Genomic DNA, 16,550 nt, shown 5'->3' with positions numbered 1-16,550 from the left:
TTATTTCACTTAGGATAATGCCCTCCAGCTGCACCAATGTTGCTGCAAAGAACATAATTTCATTCTTTTTTATGTCAAATTAGCCAATTTTAAGTCTTTAGTGGTGACCTAGACACAGAGAAAAATTTATCTGTAAAGAAGAAATAGCAAATTCATCAATTGTATCTTTTATGCTCCTAGTCTCAAAGGTATAATCCAAATTCAAGTAATAGGATAACAGAACCAAAGTAAATGCAAAATGTTTGCTTATCACAAGAATGTTTGAATTTTATATCTTATATTCCACATAAGAAAAACATAATCTCAAGTTTTAAAAAATAAAAGCTTTCTTACACTGTAAAAAAAAAACACAACTCTTGTTATGAAAAATAAAATACTCATCACTGATGTAAAAACTTGTAAAACACAGTGTAAAAACACTGATGTAAAAAACTTAAAATATTATAAAGAGTATTTAAACATACAAAACAAACTATGGAAAGTATTTACAATTCATATGCCATATAAAGGTTCATATTCTTACACAGAGAACTCATAAAATGGTGAACTCTTTTATGAGAGTAAAAGAGGGGTAGGTGAACTCTTTCAAAAAGGAAATTATCTAATAGAAAACCAGACAAAAAGGCAAACCAAAAAAGATAAAATATACACAAATGCCTAATAGGAAAAGATGTTCCTCTTTACTTAAGTAATATGAATGAAAACAACATGTTTTTGATCTAGCATATTAACAAATTTTCTAATTTTTTTAAACCTGGTATTAAAGAGGGTAGGGAAATAGACATATCCATACACTGTTAGTAGTAATGAAACTTGCTTCAACTTTTCTGGAAGGATGGTTGGTCATATGTCATATGTATCAATCATCATGTTAGTTATGCCTAAGTTTTGGCCCAGAAATTTCATGTCCAAGATTTTATTCTAAGACAATAACTATGTAAATTTAAAAAGATTCATGCACAAGTATGTTTTGAAATAGAAAAAAATAAGTTCATGCCTAGGACAGGAGGAAAAAAAACCTAGGGAACCAACATGCAGTGGGAAACAACAAGGCCATTAAAAATGACAACATCTCCAATTATTGACATGAAAAGATATCAATGATATATGTCTAAGTGGGGAAAGTAAATGGTTATAGAATGCATCCTGAGTGTGATCAGATTCACGTTTTTTGTTTTGGTTTTTTTTTTTTTTTTTTTGGAGTTTTGCTCTTGTCACACATGCTGGAGTGTAGTGGTGCTGATCTCGGCTCACTGCAACCTCCACCTCCCGAGTTCAAGCGATTCTACTGCCTCAGCCTCCCAAGTAGCTGGGATTACAGGCACCCACCACCACTCCTGGCCAATTGTTTGTATTTTTAGTAGAGAAGGGGTTTCACCATGTTGGGCAGGCTGGTCTCGAACCCATGACCTCAGGTGATCCGCCCGCCTCGGCCTCCCAAAGTGCTGGGATTACAGGCATAAACCACTGCACCTGGCCTAAATTTTAAAACTGTACCTGTGTGTTTGTATTTCTGCATGGAGAGATGTCTGATAAAAGTGGCTAATTCCCACTGATAAAAGAAGGTATCCTTGAGTTGTAGATTTCTCTATGGCTTTATATTTTGATTATAATTTTTGGTATAGTTTGAATTTTTTACAATGAATATGTCACTGTTTCAGAATCATGCAAATATAATCAGTTGTCCCACTGTAATAAAAACATATACTTTTCACTTACAGTGACAGAGCAACAATTTCAAAGGACTCTCTGAAATTATAACTAGAAAATAAGCATATAATAAATATCAAATAAGAATGGTTGATTATAAATATAAAAAGCAAGTTGAGACATTTTGTGTTACTTTACATTTTTTTTTTCTTGAGAGATACTGTTTTCCTTACATGTTGAGAAACTGTAATATGGTTACTTTGAAAGAGGAAACACCCAATTTCCTTAAATAATGTAAATTGCCTCCTGAGGCCTATGACTCTCAATGCCATTCACACGGACTTTTCCCACCTTTCTCCTAGGTTCTGGGCTTTTCTCTTGGCCCAACAATGCCATGCTTTTTATAACTAAGCACCAGTTTTTCGGGAATTGCATAACCAGTGAATAGATTCATATGGCTCTATTTTTAAAAACTGAGAAATTGTGCCTATTTATGCTAATAATGACATTATTATTAGAATAAAATACACTTGTCTTTTACTGTTGATTGGAAGTGCATTTGTACTATAAAATATACAGTTTGGTGAACTGGAAAAAAAAAAAGGCAGCCTTTCTTTTTCCTCTTTGAGATGCCCACCATCTTAGGCATATTTGTCTGACATGAAAAGAGCACAGACTAGAGAAGTGCAAATAGCTGGTAAAATCTCCTTGAAGAGCAACTGACAACATTTAACCTACAAGACCCAAAAGGTTCAAATGATAAAAGGATGATGTAAAACACAAGCTCTCTTTCCTTCAAGGAGTCGGAATTCCATTCGGATGCCCTCCCTAAGATAACTCACAATTTGGATGCCAATGATTGTTTCACTTTCCACTAAATATAAACACATGGCACGTATGAGACTGAATGTTAAAATCAAAGCTTGCATGATAAATAGGAGAACCCTCTAGTGAAGAAACACTTTGCCTTTTGATTTCTAGCTCTTCAGGATAAAGATCAATAGACTCTTCCTCACGGCTCCTGGTAATAAGAGTCTCTCCTGAGATGCAGTATCATTATGGATAGCTGGTAGCCAAGTTCACACCTTTGTTAAAACAAAAGGCTAGCTTTAACTCTCACTCTTAGAATTCCCAACATGGCTGAGCCCATTTTAAAATCAATATAGTGGGCAGCTAAGCACTGAAATTAGTTTGGAAGCAGAACACCAAGCAAGAGTGGAAAAGTACCACTCTCAGGCCAAAGAGCAAGAACTTTTCAACAGGGTGGTTGTTTGCTTCATCTACCGGCAAAAAACATAAACTGACCCACTAGTGACTGAGGTGCAAAATACAACCTGGATCACAGATTCTCAAAGATAGTGGGTAGAATAATCACCTGGAAAGATTATTAAAATGCAGATGCCAGAGTCCCACCCTAGAGATTATTATTCAGAAAGGTATAAGTGGCTCCCAGAAATCTGCATCATAGCAGGTGCCCCCTAGTGTAACGAAGAGAAGGCAGAACAGTCTAGCTCATAAGATTAAAGAAAGCTTTATTAGCTTCATTTAAAAGGACACCTATTATACTGCTGCATCTAGGCAGTGCTGTATGTGAGGCCCAGATTAAAGCCATAAAGATTTCCAAAGATTATACTGAGTAGACCCAACTTCAGACTAGGGCTTCAAGGAGGTCCATCTCAAACAATCAAATATTTTTTGGTAAACAATAAAGATTTTTTAATGCCCTGGGAATCAATTCACTTGTTTCCCCATTGCAAACAGAATCTTACATAGAGCCCTTACTGTAAAAAAAAAAAAAAAAAAAAAAAAGGCCGGGCACAGTTGCTCATGTAATCCCAACATTTTGGGAGGCTGAGGCAGGTGGATCACAAGGTTAGGAGATCAAGACCATCCTGGCTTACATGGTGAAACCCTGTCTCTACTAAAAATACAAAAATTAGCTGGGTGTGGTGATGGGTGCCTGTGGTCCCAGCTACTCGGGAGGCTGAGGCAGGAGAATCACTTGAACCCAGAAGGTAGAGGTTGCAGTAAGCCGAGATTGCGCCACTGCGCTCCAGCCTAGTGACAGAGCGAGACTCCACCTGAAAACAAAACAACAAAAAAAATAGTTTATAATATAGAAGAGGACCCAGTGAGTCGAGACAAGTAAAGGAACCAGATAACCTCTAATTTAAGAATAGTAATAAAAGAAAAGTGGTTTCAGGTATTTATGAAAGATTTAGGCTAGTTCTTAGGTAGCAATTCTAGAAAACTAAGAGGAGGATTACTGAAGGTGGCTTTCAATGCAAGATCTCTAAAATTTACCCATTACTATTATGAACTAGGCAAAGCATGACTTTATCTAAAGGACAATCAGTAATTGAGAACACAACTGAAGGAACTTCTCTGTCCTATGATCCTAATTTCTTAATAAATCTACTACAATAATACTAAAATTTGGCTACAATAATACTTGATTTATAACTCAGGGGATAAGGTGTTCGATGTAAGCTTATTTTTTATATACATGACTCTTAGTCCCTTCAGAACTTCATTTCTCTTGGTTTTATTTAAACTTTTGACTGGAACACTTTCTAAAAGTTATTACCTATGGTATTGCCTGTGCAGTATATTATAGCAAGTATATCATTTGCAACATGATATACTGGCTAGAATCTTTTCTTGATGAGTCAAGTTCATCATTGAAACCATTACTTGTAGCACATATGTGGATGTCATATAGTCATGGAAAAAACAATGAACTAAAAATCAGAATTTCTAAATTTTTGTCAGCAGAACCAATACTTACTGGTCATGTTACCTTAAGCAAGTTTGAGACTCCATGTCCTCCTCTATAAAAAGGGAATAATACTATTTGCCTTGCATTTGCCAAAATGTATTGTGGAGATCAAATAAAAACAATTATAGTTAAGTGCTCAATACATTTTTAGCTTTCTATCTTTGGCATGTCAGGCACTGCACATAAACAGACAAGGAATCAAGGCTCACAGAAAATAACTTTTACAAATTGATCCCAGGCAGCTCATGTCATCTCCAGTGCTCCCCATGACTTTGCTATATCACTGTTAGAGCATCATATTCCACGGCCAAATCCTGGAAACCATTTGTAGAAACACAGAGCTTGTGAACTATGTACAGAGGTTCCTGCTGAGACATGACATCTGAGTTACAAAAATGAATGGAAAATGAATGGAAAAGAGCTTTTAATTTAGTCCCATTCAACTGTCACTTATTGTTTATATCAAACACTGAAAAGATGGTAAACAGATGATTCCCACCTTCTGGTTTCTTAAAATGCTGGGAAGTAGAAAAGGAAGAAGGGCAGTGGAGAGGAGGAAGTGGCCATGAAAATAAACACATATGAACATTATTTCGATGTATGGTAAGATCAAAGGGAAGATAACTAGCCTAGCTAGGCGGGTGGCATATGTGTGGCATGAGTAGGTGCTGAAAAAAACTTCCTGGAGATTCAGGTAGTTAAAATGGCAAGAAGAAAAGGCATCCAGTGAGAAAGGATGGCATGAAGATAGTGCAGTGTATGGGGAGAACCAGAGCAGTTCACAGAGCCTGAAATGAGAAGCAGGAGAGGTACAAGGAGGCTGGAAGGTAGATATGGATCAGTCATGAAGAGCTGTATACAGTGGTCTATGCTAAATCCTGTAGCTTGTGGGGATTGCTAGAGGTTTCTAATTGGTACTAATATGATGGGATTTGCATTTAGGGAGATCTTTCTGGCAGCAATAAAAGGAGGGATTGGAGGAAGTTATATGGATCAGAGAAAGAGTTATGAGGCCATAAGAATGGCCTGAACAGGGCCTCAGTAATAAAAACTACGAAATGTTTTGGACAACGAAAACCAAGCAGCAGCAGTAGCAGCAGTGATGACAGCATAATGTTCATAATGTTACTACACTTGAGGCATCTCAAGAGCAAGAACCTGGGACCTGGTACTAGGTAGAAGCTCACCTGATACTCATTGAAAGAGTTTATTTTTAGAATCTCCATGTATCCAGCATGATTGTAATATTCTCTGAGTTCAACTGTTTTTGTTTTGTTTTGTTTTGTTTTGTTTTTTTGAGATGGAGTCTCGCTTTGTCGCCTAGACTGGAGTGCAGTGATATGTTCTCAGCTCACTGCAACCTCTGCCTCGCAGGTCCAAGCAATTCTCCTGCCTCCACTTCCCAAGTAGCTGGGAGCACAGGCGACCGCCACCGTGCCCGGCTAACTTTTTATTTTTTGTAGAGACGGGGTTTCATCATATTGGCCAGGCTTGTCTTGAACTTCTGACCTTGTGATCCACCTGCCTCGAAACTCCCAAAGTGCTGGGATTACAGGCATGAGCCACTGCGCCTGGCCCTATTTACTTTTATAATGCATAATTTTTTTGTGTGTCAAATTGCAAAGTAGTCATTTTTTACCCTTTTTAGTTTCTATGAATGGAGAAACCAGAGAAGCAAGACTGTTAGAACTGTGTGTAGAAAAGGAACAGAGCTCCCAGAGCAGCCTGAGGGATGCTCCCAGAAATAAAGTGTACTAGAATCATCCTAGTCTTTTTGACATCTATTTTGGCTGCTCAACAGCATCTTTTTTCTTTCTTACTTTTAGTTGTTCCATAGTGTTTGTAAGTTGAAGATGTCATGTCAATGATTTCTGGAAATTTATTATCAATCACTATTATAACATGAAAATAAATCATAATCTTCTTAATTCATTCTACCAACTAAAACGTGCTAGGTGCTGTGCTAAGAATACTGAAATAAATGAGACTCACACCTGGCTCTGAAGGAAATTATTAAGACTCCCAAAGAAAGCAAAGTCAATTATTGGGGTAGTAGGTTCCTTTTACCTGCATTTGCCTGTTTGTTTTAACTTGAACTGAATTATTCTCCTTCTGGTAATGCTGAGATAAGTTTAATCTAGGAGCTCTCAACCTAGCTGAGAATTACCTGGGAAGGTTCCAAAAAATATCAAAGCCATGGCCTTATCATTAGATCAACTAAATCCGAATCTAAAATGATGAGCCCCTGGCATTGACATGAAAACAAAGAGACTCCCCAGGTGACCTTCATGAGCAGACCTAACAATCATCAAAAGGCTTAAAACCCTGTGTTATTCAGAGCTGATGAAGGACCACAAATACAAAGCCCAGAGGCATTTGGTGCCCCAGATCACTTCTATTTGAGAGCAAAATATGTCTCCCAAGCTCAGGGAAAAAAATAAACAAACCAGCTAAGTGGGTGTGTGAGTGGTGAGAGAAGAGAATATATTTTGATTAAATGATGTCTTGCCTTTCTTAATCAGATTATCTTCTGATTTCACCCATGTGTGGGCTTCCAGACCATTCTCATCTGGCGTTGTGTCCACGAGAACTTGGAAAGAATAACATTTTTATTAATTACTAAACTTCTGATGGAAACGAACAAACTCTAGAAACTAGTCTGCTAAAATGATTGATCTAAAGTTCCTAAAGTGGTCCAGAGTAATCTGTTCCACCACTGATGTCAGTACAACAACAAAAGAAATTAACTCCCCACAATTGACACATTCGTGTACGGTTGGCTCCAAAAATTACCAGAGGAATTTTTAAGAATATCTTATTATAAATTAACAATTTATAATTGTATAAGTGTATGGGGTACAAAGTGATTTCATGATTTATAAATCCAATGTGGAATAATTAAATCAAGCTAGTTAACATATTTATCACCTCAAATAAGTAACATTTTTTATGGTCAGAACATTTAAAATTTACTCTCAGCAATTTTGTAATGTTCAGTACTCTTACTATTAACTATATTCATCAAACTGTTCAATAGACCTCAAAAACAAAAAGAAAAAAACAGTATTCCTTCTGAGATTTTGTACCCTTTGGCCATCATCTCCCCACTCCCTCCACCCCCCAGCCTCTGCAATCAGCATTCTACTGGGAAATTGGCATGTATTAAATTTATGAAAATCATGAATTGGTTTTCATGAAATGGCTTTCTGATCGCATAGCAGTATTTGGATACACTAGTCCATTTGCTATATGTTTACGGTGATGAAGGTAGGGAACGATGATCCCACATACTTAATAAATAGTAGTAAATGATGACTGGAGACACTAATGCTAAAAAGTCATGGGTGCTTCTGAATCATGATGTTTGTTGAAGTCTCAAACAGGTTTAAAATCATCTCTATCTGCTTTGAGTGTGAATTTTGCTTCCATGGGGTGATGTCATCTGGTTTCCTTTCTGAAACCTCATGCCATTATCAGATTCTGTAAAGTGAGCCACAGGGGGAACCTCACACAGAGCATGACAACAGCAGGACAGTAATCATATTTTATAAGACAGAGACTCTCTCCCTTTTTTCTCTTTCCTTCTTTTAAATTTTGCTAGCCAAATACAAATCCTTGGCAAAGGGCTTTCTCATTTAGGGACATCCCTGATAACTCTAATACGTTGTGCTCCGGCCATGACTGTCTCAGAAAAATGTGGGGGGACTCCCTTTTCTGCATCCCTTAGAACATTTTCTAAAATAAAGCTGGAAACATACATTACAGACGGAAATGCAATCCTGTTCACCAAGAACTCCATGCTTGGACTGACTCCTGTTACAGAGCCCCATGCAAATTAGCCACTGAAGAGAGAAACCAACAGGTAATGGAAGGATGCCCTGCACGTGTTTGCATACCTTCACACCCGAAAGTTAAGACCCATCATCTGTGAGTGCCAGGACCTGGAGGAGGAGAGCAGGTTTCCAGCCAACTAAGAAAGCTGGTGGATGTAAGCCGCCTGGTATCCCCAAACAGGTGGAGCTGCTGTGGGGGCCTCCGTGAGCAGGGAGGCAGAAGTGGGGACTGACTTGCTAGTAACTGAGGCAGCAGGCAGTCATCCGCAGGTGTCCCAGTTGGTGTTGATTCCACGCAACCTGCTCCCCTACTCTCACTGTCTGGAGACGTAGGTAAAATAGTGCTCATTAAAAGCAAACACAGGCAGTGGAGCTAAGCTATTAGGCAATGCTGGAATTTGACAATCTAGGATGAGTCAAAATCCTTAGAGGCAAGACCAATTTGGCATTTAGGAAGATCAGGAGTCATTTTCGACGAGCAGGGGGTGCACTGTTTCAGCTGCTAGAGCTTTGAGGCTGGTCAGCTTGACTTCCCGGCACAGCTCCCTCCTAAAGGCAGTTCAGTCGATAAAGGGACCCGTCTGGATCAATTGCAAATGCGCTTGGCTCTAATCTCAATAATCAGTGTGAAACCTCGATCCAGCATGTGTTGAATGCAACGCAGTTTTCTTTTTCTTCTCTAGGAAGCAGATGGGAACCGTTACAACAAAAAGAGCCAAAGGAAAAAGAAAGCCTGTGGTTTTGCTGCCCCTGCAAGTAAGTGGGAAGCAGTTTCCTGCTTTTTCCAGAGATACTTGGAAGAAAATAGGATGTTCTAGGACATAAGTCTGAAAAGGTAAACAAGCCATTTAATTAACTGAACCACTTTGGAGCAAAAAAACAAGGAAAGGATGAGATTAAGTACAAATCAATACAAACTATAGAAATATGAGATTCTTATGGACATAATGTTTCCTCCCAAATTGTATACTGGCCTCTGCCCCCTCCTATCACCAACTACCCCAACATAAGGGTGCCTTCTCCCAGGCAGGAGCCATTTTATTGCTTTAAACAAGTGTGTATAATCCCGTTAGACTTTGGTTTCAGAGGGCCCATGGCAGGTGTGCCTCTGAATCCCGGGACCTAAAACCGTCTTAGTATTCTTTGAACTGTGCCTTGCACAGTGGCTTCCACAATTTAGTAAGTTCCTTCTGACTTGATTGTGGGGATCATGAAGATGAACTGCTACCATTTTATTTAGTTATTTTACCTGTTCCCAGGCGATGCAGAGAGGCAGTAAAATTAATTAAATCAACACTCTCCATTACCACTCTTGCTATTTCCCCAGAATAACTTGTCACTCTCTAAGAAAAAGAATTTTTTTCCCCAAGGCTGTTTTAAAATGATAATACAACCTCTGCTACAAACGCAGAAGGGCTGGCAGTAAGATGTGCAAACCTACCTTTCTAAATGTAATTAAACCCATGTAGCAAGGATGTCTTTTGCAGCCATAGTTTTCTATTGGGTTCAGGCATATTTAGGCATATTTGGAGAATTTGCAGGGAGGAGTCTCTTCGCAGAGCAGAGCAAATGGCCTTCTCTCACAGTCAGCGGCCCCAAAGAGGAAGGGCCCAAAGGGCCCCTGGCAAGTGAAGAAGGAGCTGTGGGTTGAGGGGCTTACCCTGATAGCAAAGCCTTGGAGAGGGAGACAGTTCTTAATCTCTTTGGCTCATAGACCCCTTTGAGAACCTGCTGAAAGTATTGGTATTGGACCCTGTGCAATACCACAGAAAACATTTACATATGCATTTACAACACTCAATTTCTTACACCATACCGGATGCATTCTCGGATTCCAGGAAACCTATCTGTGGATCACCATCAATGGTTCTGTGGACTCAGGGAAACACTTTCCTGAGAGTTTCTGCTTCTCAAGAATTGACTGGAAATAGCTCAGCATCCCTACCCTGTCTCCAGCCGACTTCCCTGGATGCAGGTCTGGTCCTGGACAGTAAGGAGGCCACTGTTCTCAATTCAGTAACACACTGGCCTCCTAGTGACACTCCTTTGGCCCCCTTGTCTAGATTCATTCCAAGGGGGAAGATTTGGTCTCCCCCCACTTCACCTCAGGCACTCATAGGACAGCCACCAGACCTGGATATCTATGCCCAGCAGAGAGGTGGGACAGTGCACATGCCATGGAGGTGCCACACATGTGGAACACTTCTGGGAGAACCCACCAAAACCTGGGGAGCTGGGAACTTACCCAGGCAAGGGCCCTCTAGCAAGCCAACCAAATGTGAGTATAATGGTACAGCGATCTCATTGGTACATTATACCTGATAATTACCTCCTTTACATCATTATTTGGGATTTGGTACTGGGCAATGTTAGTCTAAGATATAAGAGCATTTCTGGAGTAAAGGTCTTTCAAAACTTCAGTTTATTATAACTAATTTTTTTACCATCTATTTATTTCATGTTGTCAAGACGGTTAAACACTGAAAGCATCCCTTGAATCGGACATCTCTGAACACAACTCTCAGAAGGGAGGTGGGGTGGGTGGCTGTGTTTCCAAAGTGAGAGCACTGAAGGGCTAGGCATGTAGATAAGTGTGTTGGAGGGGAAGGGAGTGGGAGGCAGTCCTGGATAATATATGCATATGTTCCCCCTAGTCCGGTGGTAGGAAGCTACACTGACTTGCTGAATCTTAGGAATATATCTGCACCCAAAAGCAGGCTCAGTAATTGAGAGATTATTGTCTTTTTGCTTCTATATTCATGTATTTACTTCTTCTAGTCTACTGGCATTTTGTTTCTTTCAATGCATCGAACTTACAAAGGTGTTGGCAAAAAACAGAATTACAACAAAATTATTAGAATCTATGCTTTCCACATAATGGGGTAGGGGATGTTGCAGGGGTGCTGCTATCAATATCTTAAATAGAACAAATTAATATTCAATGACTAAAATAGAACAAATTTAGACTCTACTTTAGGTCACCTATAAACTTGAGCAAGTCAGTTAACCTGTCCTGTTCCCTTAGACGCAAAATAGGATTTCAGCTAGATTATCTCTAATGTACATTCTGTTCAAAAATATTATTCATGCCTGTAATCCCAGCACTTTAGAAGGTCAAGGTAGGAGGATCACTTGAGCAGAGAAGTTTTGAGACCAGCCTGGGAAACATAGGAAGACTCTGTCTCTACAGAAAATTTTAAGATCAGCCAGTTGAGCATAACTGTAGCCTCAGCTACTCAGGAGCCTGGGATGGGAGGATCACTTGAGTCTGGGAGGTCAAGGCTGCAGTGAGTCATGATCATATCACTGCACTCCAGCCTGAGCAACAGACTAAGACTCTGTCTCAGAAAAAAAATAGTACTGTGGATATAACCATGATCAAAATACCTTGATTTTATATGGATCTTTGATATTCACAAAGCACTTTCTTTACTTTAATGTAGCTTATTTAGTGGTTGAGAACACAGGTTCTGGAGGCAGACTTCCTGTCTGAGTTCAACTTCTGGCTCCACCACTTACGAACTGTGTGACCTACAGCAGAGTATTAACCTCTCTGTGCCTTAGTTTCCTCATCTGTAAGTGACAATAATAATTCCTTCCTCACAGGATTGATATGAGGAATAAATGAATTGTCACATACAATGAGCTTAGAACAATGTATGGTATATCACAACTGCTCAATAAATATAAATGTTAATTATATTTACTTAAAAATTTAATTCATACATGAGTTGGGGCCTTCTTTTAATTTTTCATCTGATTTACCTTTCGTTATTTTCTTATATATCTTTTTTACTCCATTTAATCTCTTATGAAATAATTTCATATGGTCAACAAATTTGAATTTGCAATGGCCAACTTAAGGGCATCCTTTAGTTGTGTGCGGAGAGATACTGTTTGAAGCTGATACTCATTGAGATGTCATTTGAAGCTATTCTTTTCCCCCATTTGTACCAGTCATATGTCTACAAGTTTCTTAAGTAGTTTATTTTACTCATAAATAGAATCCATCAGTAGTTCAACTCATTTATGGAACCCACCGACTCTTCCATGAAGGTAAGATGGCCAAGCACCTATAAAGTGACATTTAAGGGTCACTAAGAAGCTGCCTGTTTCAAATAGGTCCCACTAACCACCTCATCCTTCTATCGGCATCAATGTTTCTTTCTCTTCCTATGTGATCTGAAACAAACACTGTGACTTCTTTGGTGCTAAGGTATAACTCACTGCTTTGGGGCAAAAGGAAGGTACTGCTTCTAGAAAGTACAAGCACTGTACATACAACATTTACTTTTCAAGGCATTTTAAGGTGATTATTCTCATACGCACCTTCCAGTGCACCTGAAGGACCAGGTAGTCTTATCACAATCTACAGATGAGGAAACAGGCTGAGAGGTGGCCAAAATTACAAACATACTCATTGATTTGCTGAGCAATTAATAAGTCCTCAGCTTGATCTCCTTTGGGGGCTTAGAATGGAAGACCTACATTTAGAGGAGTTTACAATTTAGCTTTGTTTCTTTTTTTCCCTTGGGGGTTAGGAATTGTGTTTAAAATTTCTAGATTTCTAGATTAGCTGTTGTCATGAAAAAAGGAGAGAACCTATGACAGAGAATATGAAACCAAAAACAGCTGAGTTTCAGAAAGGAGGTGAAATGGAAGAAGATACCAGAACATGATTCAAATGATCAAAACAGCCAAAAGTAATGGTCTTCAGTAAGGCAGAACTAAGATGAAAAAGCAGCTGAGGAAAAATGGGCCCTGACTGTAGCATTAGATTCCTGATAATTCACTGAAAATAAGTAAAACCGACTGTGGTCAGTTTGTCCTGGGACCAGCCCTGGATCTCACACAGCCCATGGTATTATAAAGACAAGGACCTCTAGGTGCTGAATTACACATAGCAACTGGAACTTCCTCATTCTGAGTAGAGGATCAGATGTGGGTTTATTCATCATCAGGAAAACTGCTCCCTGATGTTGTCCTAAAGTCGTGTGAGGTTTTATTTATTTTTTTTACAGTTTCAGGGCTGGAAAAGCTATGGAGATATTTTAATTCCATTCTCTTTCAAAAATTAGCAATTGATATCGCACCCTTATTTACCATTTGATTTATTTTCTCTGCCTTTCCTACCTCATCTCGCTCCAGATGCTCTTGAGCACCTGCCTCACATCACACATTATTTCTCAAGAATATCTTGTTGAGTGCATGTCCTGCCTAGCATTCATTCTCCCTAATTACTAATGCGAGTAATTAGCACCTGGCTGTCACCTGAGACCTCCATCTCCCCAGCAGTGTAGTATGGGTATGCCTAGGCCACCCCTGGCTACATTGGGTATGTGATCCAAGTTCATGCTGCTAAACTGGAGCTTGAGAAATGGAGAGAATTAGGGATCCTTCATTGGGCACTGTGGTCCTGAAAGCGTTTCTCACTAGTTGTTATCTCTAGATACCTGAAACTGTTCTTCCCAAGACCCAGCCATTCATCTTTTCTTTGATTCTGTGAGTAGTTCTGTCTTCTCCTACCAATAAATTCCCATTTCCCTTTGTGCTAGTCAGGATCAATTTTTGTAGCTTGCATCCAAGAATTCATAACTGATACAGTGCTTCAGACATACTGGAGCAAAGCAAAATTCCTTTCTCTGTAACCATTAAGCTTTAATACGTTTAAAAATCCAAGACGTTTTGCTATGTTGAAAGACAATGTGTCATATGATGAGTAAGAACCATGCACCCTTCCTGGTTTGAATCCAGGCTTCGTCCCTCACTGTCAGTTGAGGGCACATAACCTCTCTAGTCCTCAGTATTTCCCTCTGATAATAATAAGTTCTATCTCATGGAAGTCTTTAAGGTCTAAATGATCTAATATGGATCTTTCTATGTATTTAGTACAGCTAGTACAGAATCTAGAACTTGATAAGCTCTCAGTAAGAGTATCCATTAGATTTCTTGCTCTCCATATCTAGCAAGTTCATATTAAATCGGGATGAACAGGCTAAGTGTTCAGAATTCGAATAGTTCCCTTTCAAGCCACTACATCAACATATTGTGTGATTTCGGTGTTGCCTCCATCTTTTTTGCTATAAAATGAAGTAAAACAGATGGATTGTGAGATAATGAGTATATAAAGCACTATGAAATCCTTAGATAAAAGGGGTCCCTGAGTATCATTATCACATGACAAGAAATTGTTACTTTAGGTCAGGTTTTATATTTTTAATATATTTTAAATGCATTTCTGGGTCAACATGTGAGATGAGGAAAACAAGTGGTGTTTGAACAGAAACTCATGAACAGTGGTATAATTACTTCCTGGCCTGCATTGCCTTGTTATAGTCAACTCACTGCACACAACTCAAAGAGTTTGAAAGACAAAAATCCTAATTTTTCTGAGGTTTACAATTTCTGGGACCTAGTTCTGATAAACAAGGCCATGCCAAGTCTACTTCTGTGACTTGGATGAGCTCAAGCACTTGTAATGAAATTCCAGAACAGTCAGCTCTTCATTTTTTAATAAACATCAAGCCAGAATCAGTATCCTTTCTCAATAGAGCTGTTTTTAGAGTATCTCAAAATTCCTTGATACTTCCAAGGACACCAACATCATCTAATTTATGAATAGCAAAGATTATCTCCCTTTCAGTCATTACAGGGAATATAATAAAAGTAAACAGAATTATGCCCAATGAATGATAGACAATTCCATAGGTAGCATGGTTTGGAATTGAACCTGAATTTTAGTTGTCTCTAGTACTCATTAGCTATGTGACTTTGACAAATTACTTACATTATTTTTTTTTAGTTAAACAAGATAACACATAATTTATAAGCTACTGTGTGAAAAACGTCTAACCCAATATCTAGCACATAATAAATATTTCTTCTCCTTACGGCCCTGAGATAAAAGATTCTATAACCTTGGTGCAATCCTAAAGCCCTCAGGTTTTCCGGTCATTCTCTTGAGGGTTAAATTGAGTTTATAACAACATAGGAGAGTGATAATTTTCCTATCTGCTCCTCAGATCTCCCAACAGAATTAACAGGAACTCCTGAAACTGTTTTCTTTCTCAGATTACCTACATAGGAAGTCTATTTAGTAATGAGAAATAATGGGACTGAAAACAGGACCCAGGTAACCTATTCCTAAATCTGCTATCAACATCTGCCAGCCAGGATGCAAGCAAACTCACAGCTTTCTGGTGCCCCCTGGAGGCTACCAACACTGTGCCTCATAATGCAAGGAACTTGTCTCTAACGGCAAAAAAGGGAAATTCAGTTTCGCTCCTACACATGTTAAAGTTAAAAATTATCTCAAGCTTTTGTCGTATGATACTAAATTCATTTTTATTTTCTCATATAGAGTAGTTATCTTTATTTCTATGCTCATTAACTTTCTATGTCTGAATCCCTTAGAAGAAATAACAACAAATATTGGAGAGAAGGTAGTAAAAAATGATATTCCAAAGAAATGCAAATCAAAACCACAACGAGATATCACTTCAAATGTGTCAGCATGGCTATCATTTAAAAAAAAAAGAAAATTACAAGCATTGGTGAGAATGTGGAGAAATTGGAAACTTTATGCACTACAGGTGGGATGTAAAATGACATACCGGCTATGAAAAACAATTTGTCAGTTCCTCAAAAATTAAAACACAGAAATACCATATAATCTAGCAATTCCACTTCTCGGTATATATATGCAAAAGAATTGAAAATAGGAATACAAACATATATGTACACCCATATGCATAGCAACATTATTCACAATAGCCAAAAGGTGAAAGCAAGCCATGTCCATTGATGGATGAATGGATAAACAAAATGTGGTTTGTGTATACAAATGAATACACTAACTGAAATATTATTCAGCCTTGAAAACTAAGGAAATTCTGACACATGCTACAACATGTATAAACCTTAAAGACATTACGCTAAGTGAAATAAGCCAGTCACAAAAAGACAAATACTGTGTGATTCTTCAAGTAAGGGTACTTGGAATAGTCAAATTCATGGAGAAAGTAGAATGTTAGTTGCCCAGGGTTGGGCACAGAGGAAAATAGAGAGTTATTGTATGATGGATACAGAGTTTCAATTGTATAAGATGAAAAATTCTGGAGAGGGATGGTGATGATGGCTGTACAACAGTGTCAATGTATTTAATGCCTCTGAACTATACATGTAAAAATGGTTAGAATGGTAAATTTTATGTTATATATTTTACCATAATATTTTAAAATCAATTAATTAAGAAGACTGTTTTTTAATCTTTTAAGTTCGGGGTACAC

Source organism: Papio anubis, chromosome 10 (genome assembly GCF_008728515.1).
Source record: "Papio anubis isolate 15944 chromosome 10, Panubis1.0, whole genome shotgun sequence".
Taxonomy (NCBI): Eukaryota; Metazoa; Chordata; class Mammalia; order Primates; family Cercopithecidae; genus Papio; species Papio anubis.
The sequence above is the reverse complement of the archived record's forward strand: the minus strand, read 5'-3'. Positions refer to the sequence as shown.